Source organism: Pteropus medius, unplaced genomic scaffold (genome assembly GCF_902729225.1).
Source record: "Pteropus medius unplaced genomic scaffold, Ma_sr-lr_union100, whole genome shotgun sequence".
Taxonomy (NCBI): domain Eukaryota; kingdom Metazoa; phylum Chordata; class Mammalia; order Chiroptera; family Pteropodidae; genus Pteropus; species Pteropus medius.
In genome coordinates this window covers 3,148,829-3,170,325 of record NW_024340695.1, presented here as the reverse complement: position 1 = coordinate 3,170,325, position 21,497 = coordinate 3,148,829, and positions in this window count along the sequence as shown.

Below are 21,497 nucleotides of genomic sequence, written 5' to 3'. Positions count from 1 at the left end.
TAAGTGGAGTAAGTGGATTTAACTATGACAATTATGATGGCGAGAAAGAGAAGTAATGGAGTGGAGGGAGATGTCAGAGTGTGATTAGAAAGATATACCACATAATTTAGCTAGGCAAAGAGCGAAGACATAGGGTTAATGATTGAAAATGTAATAGGATTTGTGAAGATGTATAGCAATAGTTTAAAAAATGTTTCATTACTAGTTTATGAAGGCAGTTTAGTAGGTCATGGTTAGCCTTTTTAACTCTAAACAAAATGGAATTGGATAGAATAGAATACAAAACACCATATAGTATCACAGGTAATAAATGTAAATATTGTTTTATGAAACATTTGTTTTAGTTATTTACATATATATATATATATGCTGGGTTGCAATATGATATGTATTTTTTAATGTGGGTCCTGGTCTAAGCTCTTTGTAATCTCCTTATTTAAGGGAGCTGCTTATTAAAGGCCTGGGGGCATCAGCCTCATCTATTGCTACAAATGCAGCTTTACTGCTACAGTTTATAACTCTTCTGGTTGGGAAACAAAAGCAAACAACTTTTCAACACTATTAGGCTTCAAATTATGAGGCTCTAATTCAATTTAGACTGCAGGCAGGGGTAGAGAATATCTTTCTTAGCAAGGCCACATTCCTTTATATCTTAGCTTTCTGACTGGTGAGGTCTAGTTTAAGTTCATTTTTTTTTATCAAGACATTCTTATAGAAATAACAAGAAATAATCAGCACACACCAAAAATTTCTGGATTTCCTGCCATTTCCCCTAACACCACATGGCTTGTGTTTTAAGGTACAGCAGGTAAAAAATTGGCCAAGTGTTTCACTACCATATTAACAAAGGTCACCAGTTCTCCAGGCTACAGTAGGTGTGTCCTCCCTCCCAATGTCTTGCCAAGTTAATTCCATACTGTAGCATCCTACTTACTTCTCCTTTCCGAATTCTGTTTCAGGCAAGGATAGTAATTAGCTGAATGCAGCAGAGAATACAAATAACAGTTGTTTAAACAAATGGAAATTTTATTTTACTTTTCATGAAACAGAATAGTCCAGGGCTGTTAAATCAACTCCTCATTGCCACCAACATCCCAGAATCTATCTTTCCATCCAGCCATCTTTAGTCATTTATTTGTTTTCTACCAGCTTTATGCCTATTCTCTACTCAACTCTGAACTACTGGCACTGTGACTCGGCAAATATGTTTCCCAGGTTCTTTTGGCAGCTGGCTTCTTGATAAATTGTGCCCAAAAGGAGTCACCAATAGTAGGTTCTAAAGTGAGAGGAAGGGAGAACAATTCTGATCCTGGCTCTGAAATCATTGGCAGTTGCTCTGGTAGCTGGTGGTTGTTTTAAGAGTAGTGGAGACCAGATGGCTGTGCATTAATCCAGCAGGCCAGCTCTTCCTGGATTGCAGCTCTGGCAGAAGTCGCTCTCTGTGGAAGTTCTAGCCCTTGCACACTAGATGGTGCATGCAAATGGGCTTCATTACAGAGCTGACAGCAGTTTCCTGATTTCAGGGTGACATCATTTCTTCCTTCTGCTCTTTCAGTTTTCTTTTTTACATTTAACATTTTTCCTATTAAATTCTCTTTGTTAAAAATGCCTAATATGTTTTTGTTTTCCTGTGTAGATCCTGATTAATACTTGGTACCAGTGGAGATACCTCAGGAAAAAGATTATAAGAAATAAGAATATGAATGGATTTGAACAAAATGATAGACTGATTATTGGTGGAAAATGTGATAGTAAGAGTCCATGGAGTGACTGATTTTCACAATTACTATTAGTATAATCTGCTGAAATCTGGAGAAGAATGCCTATATACGACAGGGCTTGAGAAACCAGGTTGGCCCTGAACAGTGGTAATGATGGCATAAGGATGGTGAGATGACTAGGCTAGTTCTGATGGCATCAGAGAGCTTATACAAAGAAAAAAACAAACTCAAGGCTTAGAATTTTCAGCATCAGCCAGACTGAGAGCTAAAATTCTGAAAGACTCAGATTTTTTTTTTTATAGTTTGCAAATCACAACATAATAGCATTCACACACTTTTCAAGCCTCTCATGTGAAAGATTAGTTCTTAACTGGGATGAAGGGAGACCCTTAGATTTGAAATAGAACAGATGGGTAAAATTTGAGAACCATGAACCCACCCATTTGCTGAGCATCCCTTGCTGATAGGCGAAATTCTTCCTCTTCTATTAATGCCATCAATTTACTTGAAGATCCCCTGAAGCTAATACCTTGCAAGACAATGCTCATTCTCCCCTAGATCCACTCCACTGCCCCTATCTACTTCTAGACCCATAACTACAGCCACAGTACAGAAAGCTCTAGAAGGAAACTTAACTTCAACCAAGACAGAGTTGAGTTTGAACTAAACAGTAGAATGATATTAATTTATAACAGTGGATGCTTAGACAATATGTGTCAAACTGGATTCTAAGGTCTTAGTCTTAAGGTTTATGGAGATCAGCTGTTAAATGGAGTTTTACTAGAGTCTATCTCACAGTGGCCCCAATGGATCTAATCTTGTGGTTATTTCCTTAATTCCTAAATATGGAATTGAAATAAACACCTCAAGAAAGAGCAAAATTATCCCACTGGTTCAAGAACTTTCTCTCCTAACTAGAGCCAAGGCTTTATGTACAGGAGTGCTAGAGAGATTAGTGCCCTCATCAAAGACTTGAGCATTTAGGGGTCATGATTCCTATCCCATTCTCACTTAACTGCTCTGTTTGAAAGTGGATTGTAGAAAATGAGTATGGAGTATCATAAATCCAATTAGGTGATGATTTCATTTTATAGCTGTCGTTCTACATGTGGTATATTTATTGAAGCAAATCTACACAGCCCTTGACAACTGATATGCATATTGATCAGTTAAGTGCTTTTCTTTTCTCCATATTAACATCAGTGGCCACTAGAAGCAGTTTGTTTCTTCCGGAAAGCAGAAAGCCATACCAACTCTCATCTCAGTCATAACAGTGTCGAGAACCGAGGTCCCCTGACGTCTCTCTGACTGGACCTGAGAAGCAGCTCATGACAAGTATCCTAGGAGTGTAAATAAGACAAATGTGTGCCTGAGTGTGGGAAATGAGCACCATGAAAGTGCAGAGAACTGTTTTTTAAGAAAAGTTTCTAAGGGTTCAGATGTCTGGGGCTTGTTGGAATACCTACTCCAAAGGGAAGGACAAGTTTCTTACCATTAAGAAAGAGTTCCAGCTATCTATGAATGGTCAAAACGGTATATACTAATATGAACGTACTGCTCTCACTCATTTGCTGAGTAATCGACAGTGGGGTGAGACCTGGAGCAAAACAAAGTCTGCAACAGGACCAGGTTTGGTGCATACTATGCTATCACTTAGGACTTTGACTCTGCTGATATAATGGCGTTGAAGTCTGTGCAAACAGGGATGTTGTATAGACCTCTGGCTCCTGCTTGCTACTGGGCCCAGGTGAAAACTTAATGTTTGACCACAGGATACCAGATGGTCACATAATCTGAGCTGCTCATCATGAACGGAATGATATCTAATCCACCAAGCCATAATGTGGAAATCAATACTCTTGATATTAAATTAATACTCTGTTATTAAGTACAACATTCTGAGCCAATGACTACAGTATGGTACTTTTTAATCTCATAGCCAAAATATTACATATTCAGGAATCAAAGTGTGGGGGTGGAAAGGTTCTTCCCATCTCTACTTTTAATAACCTGCTCCCTAAAGTGTTGCTCCCTGTTCCTAAAAATTTGAACTCTACTGATTCAGAGATCTTAGTTCCCAAGAGAATGTGTAACAATGTATTAAGTGATTTGAGACTCTCAATTAGTCCCCACAACAGCTTTGAGGTAAATAAAAATGTCCCCTATTTACAATGAAGCCAGAGGTCACCAGCTGGTAGTTGGGAGGCAGTCCTGGGATCTGAACCCAGCACTTCTGCTTCCAATGCCTATGCTCTAGACTACTAAGTAATTGTAGCTTCAAAGATGACTGCAAAGTACTGCTACTCAATGTTGTCTCTACAAGAATACTGAGCACTCATCCCTAGCACAGTGGAATCATGTCTTGTTGACAACAAGCCCATTCATTCTAGTCTCTATTGCTGTGTAATAGACACACCAAAAAATGAAAACTTTTAGTTTGTTCATGAACCTGCAATTTGGGATGGGCTCAGTGGAATTAGCTTCACTTTACTAATATCAGCTTGAAGATTGAGGGCTAGAATCATCTGAAGACTTGTTTGCTGATATGTCTGGCAGTTGATGCTGGATATATTACCTTGGACCTTAGCTAGGGTCATAGACTAAAACACCTATGCATGGCCTCTCTGTGGGGCCTGGGCTATTGACAACATGATGACTTGTTCCTATGAGTTAGCATAATAAAGTAGAGAGAGGCAGTTGGAAGTTGTGTGGTCATTGATGACCCGACTTCTGTATTCTGTTTATACCACAAAGGCTGGCACAGATTCAGGAAGAAGGGAAATAGTCTCTCCCTCTTGGTAGGAAAGTAGAATAGCATGTGAGGCAGGAAATATTGCCGTGGCCATTTTTGGAAAATACAATCTGCCACACCATTAGTAAAGCTAATTGAGCAATAGAACCAAAACCTATTGGTATATATTCAGACCTAGTCATGGTTAATTCAGGAACTATCATGGTCTTAAGCCTATAACTAAGATTCATGGTGAATTCAGCTACAGGAAGCTGGGATGAGTCAATTACTTATAACTTGGAGAGGAGTTTAGGTCTCTATTGTTTTAATTTCTTAAATTTAGTTTCAAGTATACAGTACATTGGTTAGACACCTATACAGTTCATAAAACGATCCCCCCAATTGCACCCTCCCTCTGACCCTCTCCCTAGCCAACGTATTAATGCTAACTGCATTCCCTATGCTGTGCTCCCCATCCCTATGACCATCCATCAGCTACTAAATTTGTACTTCTTTAACCTTTCACCCCATTCTCCCAGCCCCCCAAACCTCCTTCCCCCTCTGTCCATCACCAAATGGTCCACTATATTTGTGAGTCCATTTTTGATTTTTTCCTTAGATTCTGCATATAAGTGAAATCATATAGTGTTTATCTTTCTCTGTCTGACTTAAACACGTTCTAGGTCCATCAAGGCAATATCTTTTTCCATCCTCTTCCTTTTCACATGTAGGGGTCCTATTTTCTTATCCTTTCAGCCACTCTATCTTTTGGTTGGAACACTTAATTCTTTCTCATTTAAGGTACTTATTGATAGGAATGTAGTTGTTAGGTCTCTATTTTTTTTTATCTATAAGAAATTCCTTTCTGCTTCACCACCTACTTTCTCCCTCCATCATAAAAGAAGAGCCTACTCTACTCAATTTATCATGTCTGTTGAGTATTGTGCCCAAGCGTGTAGCAATGAATCTTTACTGCCTTTTTTGAGTAGGATAATACTAAATGTCATAAAGATAATTTTTATGAGAAAATAGTAGCACCTTGTTCCTACTCTGTCATAATTTTAAAAATAAAGCCATTATTAATTACCAAACCATTTTATAAAGGCAGAAAAGTTAAGAAGAAAATATGAGGAAGTCATGTTATGTACAGAAGGTGGAAATCTATCTTACTATCTACCCTTATTTCCTCCCAGAAATTAAAGATAATAGTTTGATATATGACATGCTGTATAAGCACTGTCACACTAAACAAGGAATAGGGATGAAACAGCAGTAGAAATTGGTGAATGACACTCAGTAATTACCTGAGTAATTCCTTGACCTGGTAAAGCCAAAATTCCATGGACATCACTAACCACCCAAAGATTTAACCCTCTTGGATCTATAATTGCCCTAAGTGTCATGGGTGGTCCCCAGGAGTGAGGATGAGAGAAGAGGATGCTTCATATGTTTATAGATGATTCTCTCATTGTCTACCTCCTTCCTGTGAGAACTCTCATTTCCATGCCAACATTGTTATCTCCACCTGCTCCCCAAATAGCAAAGCCTTTCACAGAGCTTGTGCCATGTGATATGTAAAGCACACAGGGAGAAGATCTCTGCTAACCACCCCACCACACACTCTACCTCTCACCAGAAGCCCATGAAACCAATTTCTTCAGTTTTCCCCTCTGTTATCCCTGCACACATCCAAAATGTTGGACTAGAGACTGACGGCAGAGACCAGTGTTTCCAGACTACTTGTTCCCCTGGGCACCCCACAGGCATCGACCACATTTTCAGCTATGCCCAGATGAGTTTGAATCCCATTTGAGGCTCAGTATTGGGTCTCTATTATAAATACTTCCAGTATGTAACATCTTTAAGTCTTTCCAGTGTTCCCTAAATGTCATGCTGGGTCATCGGTACTGATGAGATTTGGTGAGACAGGCATGACTTATGGCCTGGAAGAAGAATCAGAATTGTGGACTCAGGGGTTATTCTTTAAGGGGTTATTCTAAAGGGGTTATTCTTTAAGGGGTTATTCTAAAGGGGTTATTCTTTAAGGGGTTATTCTAAAAAGAAGGTTGAAAACAAGGACAAACCAGAGATGGGATTGTCAGAGACTGAACCTTGAAGCCTAATCAGATACGTAGAAACCAGTCACTGAATAATTGCTTCCATCCTCCCCGAAGCCCCATTTACTTCCATCATGAAAGAAGAGCTTCATAGGAACAGAATTGGAATTACTGAGTACAAAGGTTAAACATTTCTAAAACATGAATTTTATTATATCTCTCCTTGATTTACATATGTTAGTAACTCTCTATTGTCTTCTGAATAGAAGCATAAACTCCTAAATATGGCACGCAAGGGCCTCCGTAATCAAGCCCTTGCCTGCCTTTGCAGCCTCATCTCCAGTACTAGTTAGCCAGGAATGCCAAACAAGATACCACGGCTGGGTGGCTTAAATGATAGAAATTTCCTATTGGTTCTGTAGGCCAAAAGTCCAAGATCAAAGTGTTGTAATAACTGGTTCCTTCTGTGGCCTCTTTTCTGGGCTTGCAGATGACCCTCTTCTCCCTGTGTCTTTACATGGTCTCTCTTCTCTGTGTGTCTGTCCCAATTTCCTTTAAGGACGTTGGTTGTATTGGATTACAGCCCACCCTAATAACCTCATTTAACCTTAATTACTTTTTAAAATATCCTACATCCAAATATCCAAAGTAATGTTCTGAGGTGCTGGTGGTTAGGGGAGATACAATTCAGCCCATAATACGTCTTATGAGCACTTTCCACTAACACGTAACACTTTTTACTTACGCACACACACACACACACACACGCACACACACACACACACACACTTCTTTAGTTATAGCTAATTTTTCTTTAGATTCCTTTAGCACATGTTGTTACTGCCTTGAAATGCTCAGTAAATCCTTTAAGCTCAGCTTCCTCAAAAGCTTTCATTGCAATTCTGTTCCTTGGATTATGTCCCAGAGAGCCTTCTGTAAAGTTCTATCATATTGCCTATCATCTGGAATTGTACTAGTGTCTATCCCATCAAAGACATATGTAACCTCTATCTGCACACAGTAGATGTCCTACAAATTTTTAATGACTAAATGAAAAGTCTGCTATTACTTTATGTCTAATAACTAGGTGACAGTAATGTTTAAGTCATGAATGATATCCTGACCCTCAATTTCTCCCCTGGCGAGGGCCAGGATCAATGCTACAAGGAGTAGAGGTTAAGGCTGCCATTTGAGTTAGAGTCTGATGCATGGGAGTAGGGTAAGGACAAGACATCAAGTAGGTCAAAGCAGCATGGTCTCAGGCTTTGGCAAGACTGGGACCTAATGCACATGTTATGCTCTGGCTCTGCTTGCTCTGTGCCTGCAGGTAAGTTACTTGACTTTTCTGAACTTCAGTTTCCTCATCTTTAAAAGTGGTATTAAAAATGCCTATTTTGAATTGATATTGTAAAAATTCAGTGAAATGATGTAAACAAGTATATGAACATAATCATTATTCACCCTTTAAAAATATTGGTGAAAAAATTTTAATGACAGAAACATTCTAATATTTAATGTGGACAACAAAACAACTTTATGAAATCAAGTCCATGATATGAGTTCAATTATGCAACAAAAATTACAGATTAAGTGCACACACAAATACATTTAGAAAAAAGAGTGAGAGCAAAGATACCTTTATGTTAGTTGGGTCTTTCAGGAAGCAGATCTCATGATGGAATTAGGAGTGTGAGTTCTTCGGGAGCCTTTGTTGGGGGCATAATACCTGCGAAAGATAAAAAGGGAAGTAAGATTGGGCAGAAATAGTCTGCAGACCACTATGCAGATCTGATACCTATCAGAAGAACAGGTGGAGAAAGCACTCTCCACAAAGCACATCTGACAGTCTCTGCTAACCCATCAGGGGATGCCAGAGCAAAGGCTGACCATAAGAGGGGTTCCATACTGGGTAGAATTGGCCAGGAACTGGTACCTCTACCACATTCACTTATAAACAGGGAAGAGCATGACCTTATCTCCAAAGCCAAGACAATTCTCTGGGTGTTAATGGCTGGAGACTATCAGCTCTATAAATTTTCCTTATAGCTGCACCAAGAATTCTTTCTTGAAGAGAGATCCAAGTGATTTATCACCATTGCTGCTATACCTATTACTGTTTAATTAATGAGAGTAAGAACTACTTTCATTTCTCTGCTTGTAATTTTCTATATTTTCAAAATTTCTTATACTTTTTCATTCATTCTCTTTTCATCAGAAACATATTTTAATTTATGCCCAGAAAAAAAATCTTTTAAATTTCTTTTATAAACAATAAGATAACCTGTAATGCTAGAACAGTAGTTTTAATAATAATATTTGTAATAACTAATAGTTTGTCAAATGTATATTATATGCCAGTTGACTAAGTGCTTAACTTGTACTTTCCTATTTAGTCCTTGCGATTGCATTATTTTTCCCATTTCATCTGTCAGTGTTCTTAGAGGAAAGCAATAGAATCTTATTTATTTTTTTTACCTGCACAGTAAAGAGTGCTCCTGCTTTGGATTTAGGAGAGCTGAGTTTGGACTCCAACACCATCATATATTAACTGTGTGACCTTGAGCAGGTCATGTATCCGTTTTGAGCCTGATTCCCTTATGAATGAGAATATTAAACAGTGCTTCCCTGGGTGGATGTGAAGTTCAAGGTGAAAAATGTGTGTGGTTGAGTTTGGAACAGGCAAGTAGACCTTCTGGAAGGAGCCTTGGAAGCTAGAAGAATGGCTTCCAAGAGTAGCTTCCAAGTAGCCTCTCTGTCTTGCAACAAACATTAAATTTTCTTTTGACAGACCTACAGCAGAACTTCTCAAGCAGTAGCCCGTCATAGACAGTTCTGGGTCAGGGCAGAGGCACATCCCTGGCTGTCAGATGGCAGAGTGCTCTCCAGTTGGTTCCTGGCCAATACACCAATGGACCTGGTCTCAACCAAAACAATGGGCTGCTCTGCCCACACTGGGGCTAAGAAATTGTTGGTTCATGCTATTTCAGGGAGTGCTGCTCTGTACATCTGTACTAGGGTTGGATGTTGGGGAGGTCAAGGCTGCTTAACACTTTATGTTCTCGCATTCTGTTCTTACACTCTTTACTTTTACTTCATACCTTTTATCACAAATTATAATCATATTTATCATGTATGATTTGTAATATATGATTTATTATTATCATATTTATTTATTAATACTGGTCTCTATTTCTACATTTTAAGTCCATTGAAGGCATGGAAGATATCTATTTTCAATGCTTTGGGGTTCTCAACACCACACAAATTGTCTGTCATAAAGTTGTCATGTAAGAACTTACTGAATAAATTTCTTAATAGTAAATAAAGTAATCTTAAGAAATTTAGTAATTAAATGTAGTGCCACAGTGACTGTCATCTTGTATAGGAATATTTTCCTTTCCTTTAAGCATCAGGTAAAAGTGACTTCATAAGAGAGGGAGTTAAGAATTGATATGGATACAAGGTTCAATGTAAACCTTGTATTTTCTCTATTTCATATTCAATCAACTATTTGAGTAGCTAATATTGACTGAGGTAACGTATGAAAAATGTATGCTGTTTTGTCTGTCCTTTTTAATTTTTAGAGCATGAGAAAGCAATGAAATGTTCAAACTTTGGTTCACTCTTCAGAGATCTTTTGGGAACACTGTACTTTTAGATAAGACCCCAGAATCTCAAGGACACTGTTGCATAAGTTCGTGACTAGCATTCACCTCCTTGGTGGAGAAAGAAACTAGCATAGAAACAGCTGGGAGTCATTTATGGGGCATGCATACACATTTCCCAACTCACTTTCCTCTTTTTCATGTACAGCTAATGACAGACATAAATTTTGGAGAATTGTTTTCTGCAAAAAATTTCCAGAGAGTATCTTCAATTACCTCATCAGGCAAGAAATATGAAAAAAAAATTCTTTTTGGTTAAGAACAAAAAGAATACTTTCTCAAATTCAGTCTGGCATTGATTGGGAGGAAAGATGAATTTTAGTAGCTCTGAGATACATTCTCCCCCAATCATCCCTATTAAAACTCCATTAGAAATTCAGAATTATGGTTGTTGCATGAATTGGATTAATCATACAATCATGGCACAGTGCTTTGCAGGCCTCCGGCAAGCCCTAAACTAATGGTTTACAGCTGTCATGGTGCTCTAGTGGGGGCTAATAAGAAAAGCTCTAGGATATCTATTAAAGCAACTGCAATATAACATAAGAAAACCAAGTTGTGTATTCTATCAGAGATAAAGACCTCATTTAATAGAAAAGCTGGGGTTTGCCTGCCACTCAGCCAAGGCACATATTGAGAGTAGGCATTACATAAATAATGCCTGGATACATTTTGGGCTCCTGCCAAAATGCTAACAATGCGAGGAGAAGTGAGATAGAGCAGCATGTCAGAAAGGATTTTTATGACAAAGGCAAAGATAACATTTCTGCCCATGCATGCTAATTTTTCAAATGTTATGAGGATTTTTAAGACCCCTGAAATCATCTTCCACATGCTGGAAAAGCCAAAGTTATCCATTTACATATTTATCGAGCACACAGTGTGTGCCAGATACTGTGCTAGACATTGGAGACCAAGATTTCCTGGCCTCAGGAAGTTCATAACATAATGAAAAAAGATGAAAGCAAACTACACAATGTGAAAAGAGAGCTAGACTATGCCAAGTACTTCATAGAGAGAAGAGTTGTGTCTTCATCTTTATGTAGCTCTAGCTCTTAGCCCCATGCCTGGCATGTGTATTCAGTTCTTAATAAATATAAAAATTGGTGAGAACTGAGATGCTTTTACAGAGTTTCATAATGCAGGAGCTCAGAGGCAGGGCTCCTAATAGAATCTAAGTGGTGGGAATAAAGAGAGAGTCTGAGACAACTTTCCAGAAGAAGTGACATTTGAACAAAATTATTAATGATGGTGGGGCTAATAAACAAAAAAAAAAAAAAAAAGAGAGAGATCAAAAACATCCTAGGCAGTGGGAAAAGTGTATTTAAGAGAGAAAAGTGATTGACGGGCAGTTTCCTAGAATTGCAAATATAGTACTTTATTATATCTGCAGTGCAACGTGGGTGGTAGGAAATAGTCAGACATGGAGTTGGAGGGTGAACAAGGACCAGATCTTGGAGAATGTCATGCTAATGAGTTTGAATTTTAACCTTAAAACAGTTGAAAAACCATTGAAGCATTTTAAGCAGGAAACAGACATGACTGTATTTAGTGTTAAAAAAGACCACAATAATAGCTCTGTGAAGAATCACTTAAAGAGGCAATAACATTGTAGGGAGAGTGTGATTGAGAAACTTTGAAATTATCTAAACAAAAATTGATGGGCACTGGATGGAACAAATTTAAGCCGTGGCTGTAAAGATGGAGATACGTAAACTAATGTGAGAGATATATAGGAGATAGAATTGGCAAAACCGGTGATAACATGCAGAAGTGAGAAAGAAAAAGGCATCAAGAAAAATGCTCAGTGTTCTGACTTGGGCATCTGGGAGAAGGATTATACCATTTATTGAAGTAGTGAAAACTGGAAGGGAGAGGTTTGGCCAAGTTAGATAATAATGGATACTCTTATTTATGTGATGAGCTTGAAGATCTAGGGAAACTCAAATTAAAATATCCAATAGGCTGTTGATATTTAAGTATGTAGATTATAGCCCATAAGAGAGCTCTAGACTAATGATGTCACTTTGAGAGTCATTGGCTGGTAACTTGTAATTGTAGCAGAGACTAGATGAGAACAGGTAGAAGATTATGCAGAGTGAGAGGAGAGCCTGAGACAGAGCCTTGAATGATCAGCAGAGAAACAAGAAAAGCTCCTCTAAATAGCTTTTCTGAAAAAAGAAGCTGAATGAATAGGAAAAGAAATAAGAAAAATATGAGTGTCTGGAGTAGATGTTCATCCATTAAAGGAGTAGCACAACAACAACGAAGGGTAAATGAAGGACGGGTCAACATCTTTGCTCTAAGGATATTGCTTAATGTTACATTTATTGTCTCCAATATCCAGCATTCCCACATTATAGGTTAAACATATCAGAATTGCATATTTTTTTCTCCCCCCAGTGCAAGTGGCATCAGAATGTACCCGTTAATGATAGCTGCATGACTGGAGAGCCTCTAGAGAAAAGTATCTCCCATTTGGGAATCAGAGACAATTGTAACTCACTATCTTTCTTGGTAAAGCTCCTGCTGCTTATTTTGGGGTATGTGTTGTTCTGGTGGAGCAGGGGTGGAGTGGATGGAGTCTAAGAGAAGGAAATTGTAAAAGATGTCATATATCTTTGAAAAAGTGTATACCTTGCAAAGGCTGTATTGAGATTTGCTTCAATTATGCCTAGGGTGGAGATGGGCATCATGATCAGTGAGGTTTTTGCCTTAACTTGGATATTTTGTGATGTAAAGTCCACTTTACTTGTCAGTGTTGGCACTTAATTTGATGCCTATATTCCCGCATTCAGTGACATTGGAAATCATCTTTAAAATGTAAATCACCAAAAGAATTTAGAATATCTGCCTATTTACTGCATGCAACTGAGGAACCTAAAATGGCCTAGTTCAGGGCAGATCATACATTAAAAAGTATATGGTTCTTGCCTGATTCCACAAATAAGTAAAACACTTATACAGTTGTTTTCTAGATATAAACATTTAAATGTATACTTTCCCTACAATCAAAAGCAGTATAGTCTAGATAGGCATTAAAATAAAATAGTGAGGTCTTGAAAACAAGAAGGAAACAATTCTACTGATCTTCCTCCAAGAAATATATTCAATTAAAAGCGAAAAGAAAAAGGAAAAAACAATAGCTTTATTTTCAAACGAAACCACGTTTAAAAACTCTTTTACACTCATTATTTTTATTGCCTTACTAACAACTCCTTCGAGGCAAGAGTATTTGCCATCTTACAGATGAAGAAACTGAAGCAGGGTAAGTGAGTGACTTCACCAAGGTCACAGCTAGAGAAAAGATCAGAATCAGACCCCGGTCTTCCAGTCACCTGCCAGAAATCAATCTTCATTTCATGGAGAACTGGTGATTTGCAATTCTGTTATTAAAGAAATAATTAGGAAATCATGCATTTCCAAAGTGTATGGAAAGCCTCTGAATGAACAAATATATAGGGAACATATCTTGTCCAAATAAAGAAACAATGAGTTTTTATTTCTTTTTGCCTTTGATGTTCATTAATTAAATTAATCCTTAAAATAAGTAGATTTCATAAGTGAAATCCAAATATTCTACCACAAAAATATTTATTAAATAGTGTAACAAGAGTTCTAGTGTAATTTCTTTTCCTTTCAAACAATGTAGTAAGCCAAACTTACAGACCCTTTTCTCATTTTTACTGATTTTATGAACTTAACTGTTATGAATATTTCAGGATAAGAAGTTCATTGAGTTCACAGTGACCTAACTTCCATTGGAGCATGTTTTAACGAACATTTTTGGTGACAGAATGTTTTTCTAGTTATGTAAAGGATTTTTTTTACACATATAAGTAATTTATATATTTATATGCATATTCTTTATATATTTACACATATCGATAAGTAAATGAATGAATGTATATATATATGTGTATATATACGCAGAGAGAGACAGAGAGAGACAGAGAAGGGGAGCGGGAGCGAGAGAGAGAGAGAGAGAGAGAGAGAGAGAGAGAATAAAGACTTCGTTCGACTCAAAGGGTAGAACATCCTGAAACAGTTTCTCTCTGAACAGTTTCTTATTCTTCAAACGGGTCTGTCAGATCTGTTCCAGACCAATAGTGAACAGAAGAAAGTTCAGTCAGATTCCATATTATACTGAAGATGGACATATTTATTCATTTCCATGTGAAATGAGCTGTATAATATATTTTAGAGCAGGCTTTGTAAAACTCTTTTGTAAGTGTTTAATATTTAAGACATACTGCTGCTAGTTTAATAACTCTGAATTTTACTAAGCTTATTGCTCATTTAAATATCCACGCAAATTTCTACTCATTTCATTCATGACTAACTAGGCATTTTCACATTAACTTGTCTCCCATGCCATTCTATAACCCAAGCAAATGTTTCAAATATAACTTAATTTGTGTTACTGTGGTATTGCAATGTTTTACTTAAATTAGCAAGTCAACCATAAATATATGTTGCTAATAGTTTAATGGTAGAAATGTTCATATATTAAAATATTTCATTTAACATATTTTATATTGAAGCTTTATCAAGCCCCTTTTTTTCAGAAATATAATTTCATTTTTGGTTTAAGATAATATAATTAATATTATTGTAAGACGGACTGTGTGTATTTTAATTCTTGGAAATTTGGAAACCACTGTTTCGCCAAGTCATTGTTATCCTTGTATTTCAGAGTTTTCTGGATATTCTTATTTTTTCATATGAATTATAAAATCGCCTTGCCAATTTTCTCTGCCCCCTCAAAATTCATGTTAGTATTTTTAACAGTTAATTTTATTGAAGTGTAATTTACATAAAGTACACTCATTTTAAAGGAAGTTTGGTGAGTTTTGATAAATATGTGTAACTACATATCCTTCACCCCGCAAAATTCCCTAATGCATCTTTGCAGCAATTCTCCTACCATGGCCTCAACAATAAATTATGAGTTCTCTATATATTGTGGATAAAAATCTTTTGTCAGATATATGGATTTTGACTGGTTTCTTTTTTAGTTTCCTTTTTAATTGTTCACTACTAGTACAAACAACAACTACAACTTAAACCCTGATTTTTATATGTTGACCTTGTATCCTGAAAACTTGCTGAATTGTTAGTCCTAATAGCATTTTTATAGATTCCTCAGGATTTTTTATATACACCATCATGTCGTCTGCAGATAAAAACTGTCTTACTTATTTTTTGCTATCTGTAGATCTTTTCTTGGCTTTAATTTAGCAAGTTTCATATACAATGTTAAAGCGATGAGAGCAGGTATGTTCACCGCATTCTCAAGCGAAAGAAATGTTTTTCTTTCACCCTTAAGGACAAAGTTTGCAGGGATGCCCTTTATCAGATAGAGAGTATTTCTCTCTATTCCTAGTTTTCTGTGAGTATGGGTTTTAGTTTTGTCAAATACTATCTTTGCAGCAATTGAGTCGATAATACAGTTCCTTTACTCTGTTAATATGGGAATTTATATTGATTTATTTTTTGAATGTTAAGCTAATCTTGCATTCATGAAATAAAACCAACTTGATCATAATGAATTGTTCTTTTTATGGATTCAATTTGTTAAATTTGTTAAGGATTTTCGCATCCATATTTATGAGTAATTTGTTTATAACGTTTTTTTTTTAAAAGTATTTGTCTGGTTTTGCTATCACACTTATGTTTACCTCAATAAACTTGTTGAAATTGTTCTTTATGCCTCTAAATGCTGAGTTTATGTAGGATTGGCATTATTTATTCTTAAATGTTCATCAAATTGACCAGTAAAACTATGTTGGCAGAGTTTTCTTGTGGAATTTTTTGAATTATAAATTTGATTTAATAGCTACGGGTTAATATTTTCTTATTTTATTATGGTGTCAATTTTTTTTTCCTGTTGAAGAATATCTTTTTTTGTTTTTGTTTTGTTTTGGTATCAATTTTTAAAACATGTCATTTGAATATTTTTGTCAATTTCATCTAAATTGAGAAATTTATTGGTAAAATTTGAGCTAAATTGTCCTTATTATACTTTTAAAGTCAGTGGGATAGTGATGTTTATTTCTAATATTGCTGATCTTGGTCATTTGTCGCCCTTCTCTCTTCTTTTTGCTCAGCCTGTTGATCTTTTTTAAAGACTTGTTTTGGTTTCATTTATTGATTTTTTTCTTCTTGTTAAACTTTTTCTAATCTATTTATTTCTTCTCCTTACTTAATTTTCTCTTATTTTTCAAAGATTTTAGGGTGGAATTTTAAATCATCGATTTAGCTCTTTCTTTTTTTCTAATAGAAGTATTTTACAATACACATTTTCCTCTAATTCCTGTTTTAGCTGCATTCTGCAAATTTTGATTTAATGTATTTTATCATTCTTCCTAAAATATTTTTGAATTACTTTATTACTTTCTATTTGATCCATAGGATATTTATTTATTTTTATGCAAAAATTATTTTAATTAAAGAGTTCTTATTGTGATAGCAATTTTACTGACTATTTGATTGGCTGCCTGTTAATATGGCATTATGATTTTTTTAATTTATTTTTTTTATGGTGACATTGGTTAAAGAAATAGAGTAAGTTTCAGGTATAAAATTTAACAGTAAGGCATATATATATATTGCATTGTGTGATCACCTCCCATAGTTAGATTTCTTTCTGTCACCACATATTTGACCCCTTTTACCCTCTGGTAACCACTAGTCTATTGTCCATGAATCTCTGTTTGTCCTATTCATTTGTTGCTTTTAGGTTTATATCTCACATATAAGTGATATCATGTGGTTTTCAACTTTTTCTGTCTGGCTTATTTTGCTTAGCATGATTATCTCACGGTCCATCCATGTTGTTGCAAATGGTGTGCAAATATCCGAAAAGATATTTGTACACATAGGGTATTTAAAAGTTTGTCATATATTGTCCAAATGTTAGGAGAATTTTAAGAATTATTTTGCTATTTATTTCTGATTTAAATCTTTTGTGATCAAAGAAAAAACTCTATTTCAATTTTTAAATTAATGGGTCTTCCAAACACATCAAATTGTATACATTAAATATCTACAGCTTTCGTATGCCAAATATATCTCAATGAAACATTAAAAAATAATTAGCTGCATTTTATAGCTCAACAAGTGGTCTATATTGGTGATTTGTTTGCATTTGAAAATATTTTATATTCTGTAGGTGTTGGGTGGAATATTTCATAAATATCAATTAGTTCAAGTTTGTTAACATGGTTTTTCTCTTTATCACTAGTTCAGTAATTTGATAATAATAACCTTTGGTGTGCTTTATAAAGCACATTTTCTTGTTTGGAGTTCACTGAGCTTCTTAGATACTTAGAATTAATCAAAATTGAAAATTTCATTCATTTTTCTCAAACTCTTTTTGTTTTTCTGCTTTATATATTTTCCTTTAGGACTCCAATTAACCTTATATTACATTATTTTATGTAGTCCCACAAGTCATTGAAGCACTGTTTTTTTTTCTCATCTTTTTACTCACCGGGCTTCTATCCCATACCAGTTATTCTAAAATGTGTAGAAGTCAGAAGTCCCCCTATTACTCTTTTATTTCTATGTATTTAAATTTTAAATTATTATTTCCCCAAAATATATGTTTGATTTTTAATTCATATTAGGAAGTAAAAATATTAAAGGAAGAAAACATTGTGCAAGCTGAAAAGAGGATTTCTATATATATCAATAAAAGTAGTTTTGTTTATTTGTTCAAAAATATTTTTGTATTATGTATGCATGCCATTTACCTTCCATTAATAATTATAAATGGAAAACCAAACATCATCAAATATTTGAGGAAAATAAACAGAATAAAAGAAATCAAATAGAAGTAGCAGAACAAATGCCCCTGAAAAAATTAGAGATAACTACAACAAAAATAATTCTAATTGGTGTGCTCAGAGATTTAAAAGGATACTACCTTCTTAAAGGAAAACTAATCTGGAAAAAAGTTAGAAAACAAACAAAAAATGAGTTTTAAAATTAACATATTTGTTAATATGTTAAATATATGAAATAACAAAAAAATTCAACAGATGCTATTAAAAAGTACTCAAGGGTATAGTTCAGCCTCCTAGATAATGCTAATCATCTGGCAAATATGACAAAATGGTCACAGCAAGAGTGAGATTAAGAGGTCAGCTCAGGTCAATGTAAATTTATTATCACCTTTATTACTGTGAAAATAACCACAAAATTCCTTTGGTTGTTCAAAGCATCATTTTTGGTAAAGAAAGAACACGATAACCGAATTTTCTCCTTAAATTCAAACATGTTGTATATTTCCTAGCTATACATTCCTTGAACTATTTCTAATTCTATTGTCCTACTCAGAAAGGATAAGTCTTTCCAAGATTTAATTTACACCAGAAAGTATTAGAATCCATTTACTTAAGACGAAGCTAAAGAAATTAGAATTTAACCTTACCTTAACCACCAGCCTTGCTATATCATGAGTTGGTAATTCAGATTAATTTTTATTAAATTGTGTGTGCTTTTAAGAGTAGTTTTTACAAGTAAAATTAAATAGCTGGAAATTTTGCTTGCAGATGATACAATTATAACATTAGAGCCAGTCCACTCATAAATAATGATTTAAAGGATGACAATAGAAACAATAAATGAATTTGATTGTCTGGACCAGATTATTGAGCATAGAGAGTTTGCTTTTCATAAAATTAAATTATATAAACAAAACACTGATGAATGGTTAATACCAGGCCAATGTTTACACTAAATCAATTCAGTTGTGCTACTATAGACACAAGCTAATAAACTAGACTGGACTTTGTTTCTTTAGGGTGATCAGCATAAGACTGTCTATCATATTAAGTATGACTAATAATTACTTTTTATGAATCACAGTAATGAGCTTGAGTTATCAAAATGTCTTAGATAATCATCATTAGCATCTAGCATTTTTTATATATGCAAGATGCTCTGCAGTTAATATGTTTTCTTCTTCAAATTACTGCTCCAGGCATTGTTGTGTCCTTAGTCCAATCTTAGTTATTGCTGGTTCCCAACACATAAAGAAGTTATTTTTCACAAGTTTGTTTACAAGTCAAGGGTTTGAAAATGACAAACAATGCTTAAAATAGTGACTTTATTCAAGAATTTTCTCATCATCATTACAGGAATAAGATGGCTAAACACTAAAAATATTATTTTCTGTCTCTGGGATATTGAAGACTCTGGTGCTGAGCTATTCTAGAAAGAAGGGCAGTCATGTTCCTATTGATCCTAATTATAGAGTTATTTTTATTATAAAATATGTTCTAATTTGGCTTCCTATCTCAACAATGAAATAACTGACATTAATGGTCAGACTGACTGTATGTTTGGGAAGCAATGGTCCTTAGAATTCTCCCTGAAACAAGCACATAGGTATTTGGTATGTTGTGACTTAAAAGAAACTTGCTTTTTTACTTTAATTTCATGGAGAAGGGAAGTTGAAAGACATGGTCCATGTAGAGGGAAGCTGTAAATCAGGTAGCTGCAGGAAGTAATTGCTTAAAGCCACAGCCTAGGATTCTAGTTTTCCCTGCAAGAGGCCTGACTGCTGGCGAAGGTTCCTCCTTTCAATCCTTTCTACAAAACTTCATCTACCTTGGATTTCCTCATATTTTCTTCATCTTCAATATCTTCTCCTCTCCCTTCCTTGACAATTATATTAAAATGAGATCAAATAAGTAAAGGCTATCACAATGTCAGAAAGTTAAGTTTATAAATTAATTTATTCTGAAGCAAAAATCTGAAAGCGTAAATTTCTTCTTCAAGTATTTTGTTCTTTAAGTCTTTTGTTCTTTAAGTCTTTTAAATGCCATGAACATTGAGCTGATTCTCACTGTCTTCTTCCTATTCATTCCACTTGTCTCATCAGGTACATTTGTCTATGTTGAGTCTCTCCCAAGCTACACAGTATAATTCCCTTGCTACCATTGGAAAATTGGACTACCAATCCATAAATACTAACCAAAATGTTTTTACTGTCTCAGATGTTTTATAATTAGCACATATTGTACTGACAGATCACAGCAGAGGAGGCTAAGCAATCAAGGACCACCACCTGGAAATAGCCAGTAGGCAGGTTAAGAAGCATAAGGAGCTTAAATTCAAATCTATACTGGGATACAGTGCAGTGTGAGAGAGCCATCATGACTTCAGGCCACTAGGGAGATAGGTCCAGATTTTTAACTAAAATTCCATCTTTACATATATAACCTTTTATATATGTAACCTGGCAGGTCTGTGTCATTTCAAATAACTAGAGTGCTTCTATGCAAAACACCAAACTAGGTGCCATGGAGGATAAGAGGAGAAAATGTGTATGAAATTATATCAATAAAGAGCATTTCATCTAGTAGAAAAATTGAAACATTTAGTCAAATATTATAATACAAAATAAGAAAATGTCAAACAAAATGCTATTAATTTCCTATGATTTTAATAAGAACCAAATTTTATAGGGATAGTAACAATTTTACAATATAAATCTCCACTGACTGCAGAATGAGAGAAAATAGACATAAATTCAAGCCAATGGTTTTGATCATAAGGAGCATGTCATGAAACAGAATATGGTGATCTTTTTCTTTTCTTAAAATAGCAGCGACTTTGCTTTCATTATAGAAATTGGAAAATACTATTTCATGGTCCTTTTCAGTCCTAAATCTTAGATAATAACTATTAATTATTTTTATCATAATCGTTTTTATTTATAGAAATATTTAAGTGTATTATAGAAATATTTTATCAGTGACAAATATACTAGACTACTGAAATGCATTAGTTAACTATGTCATCTTTTTAAAATGTTTTTAGCTTGTAAAGTTATGACTATGACAAAACAATAAACGATGGAGGGTAAGAATTATATATGAATGTTCACATACAATTATATAAATCATAATTAGTATTATAATAAAATAATCAGACAATACAGTGAACATTTAATGATATACAATTATTATGCTATAAATGAAAAAAAGAGAGTCCATCGTTTATATAAATGGTAAATTCATATTTCTTTTATATGACTAAATTGTTGGTTAAGTAATCATGATCTTTCTCTCTCTCTTTCTCTTTCTCCATCACACACACACACACACACACACACACACACACACACACACACACACACATTCCTGAATGCAAAAGTATCAAGAGCTAGTGACTATAAGCAATTAGCTATCATTTTGTTTTTTTAGGTAGATACGTCTAATTCTCCCAGAATCTGTACACTTTTAGATACAGGTGTATGCCATTATATTTGTTACTTTCCAGCTGGTAAATGTGAGAAGACAACATTTGA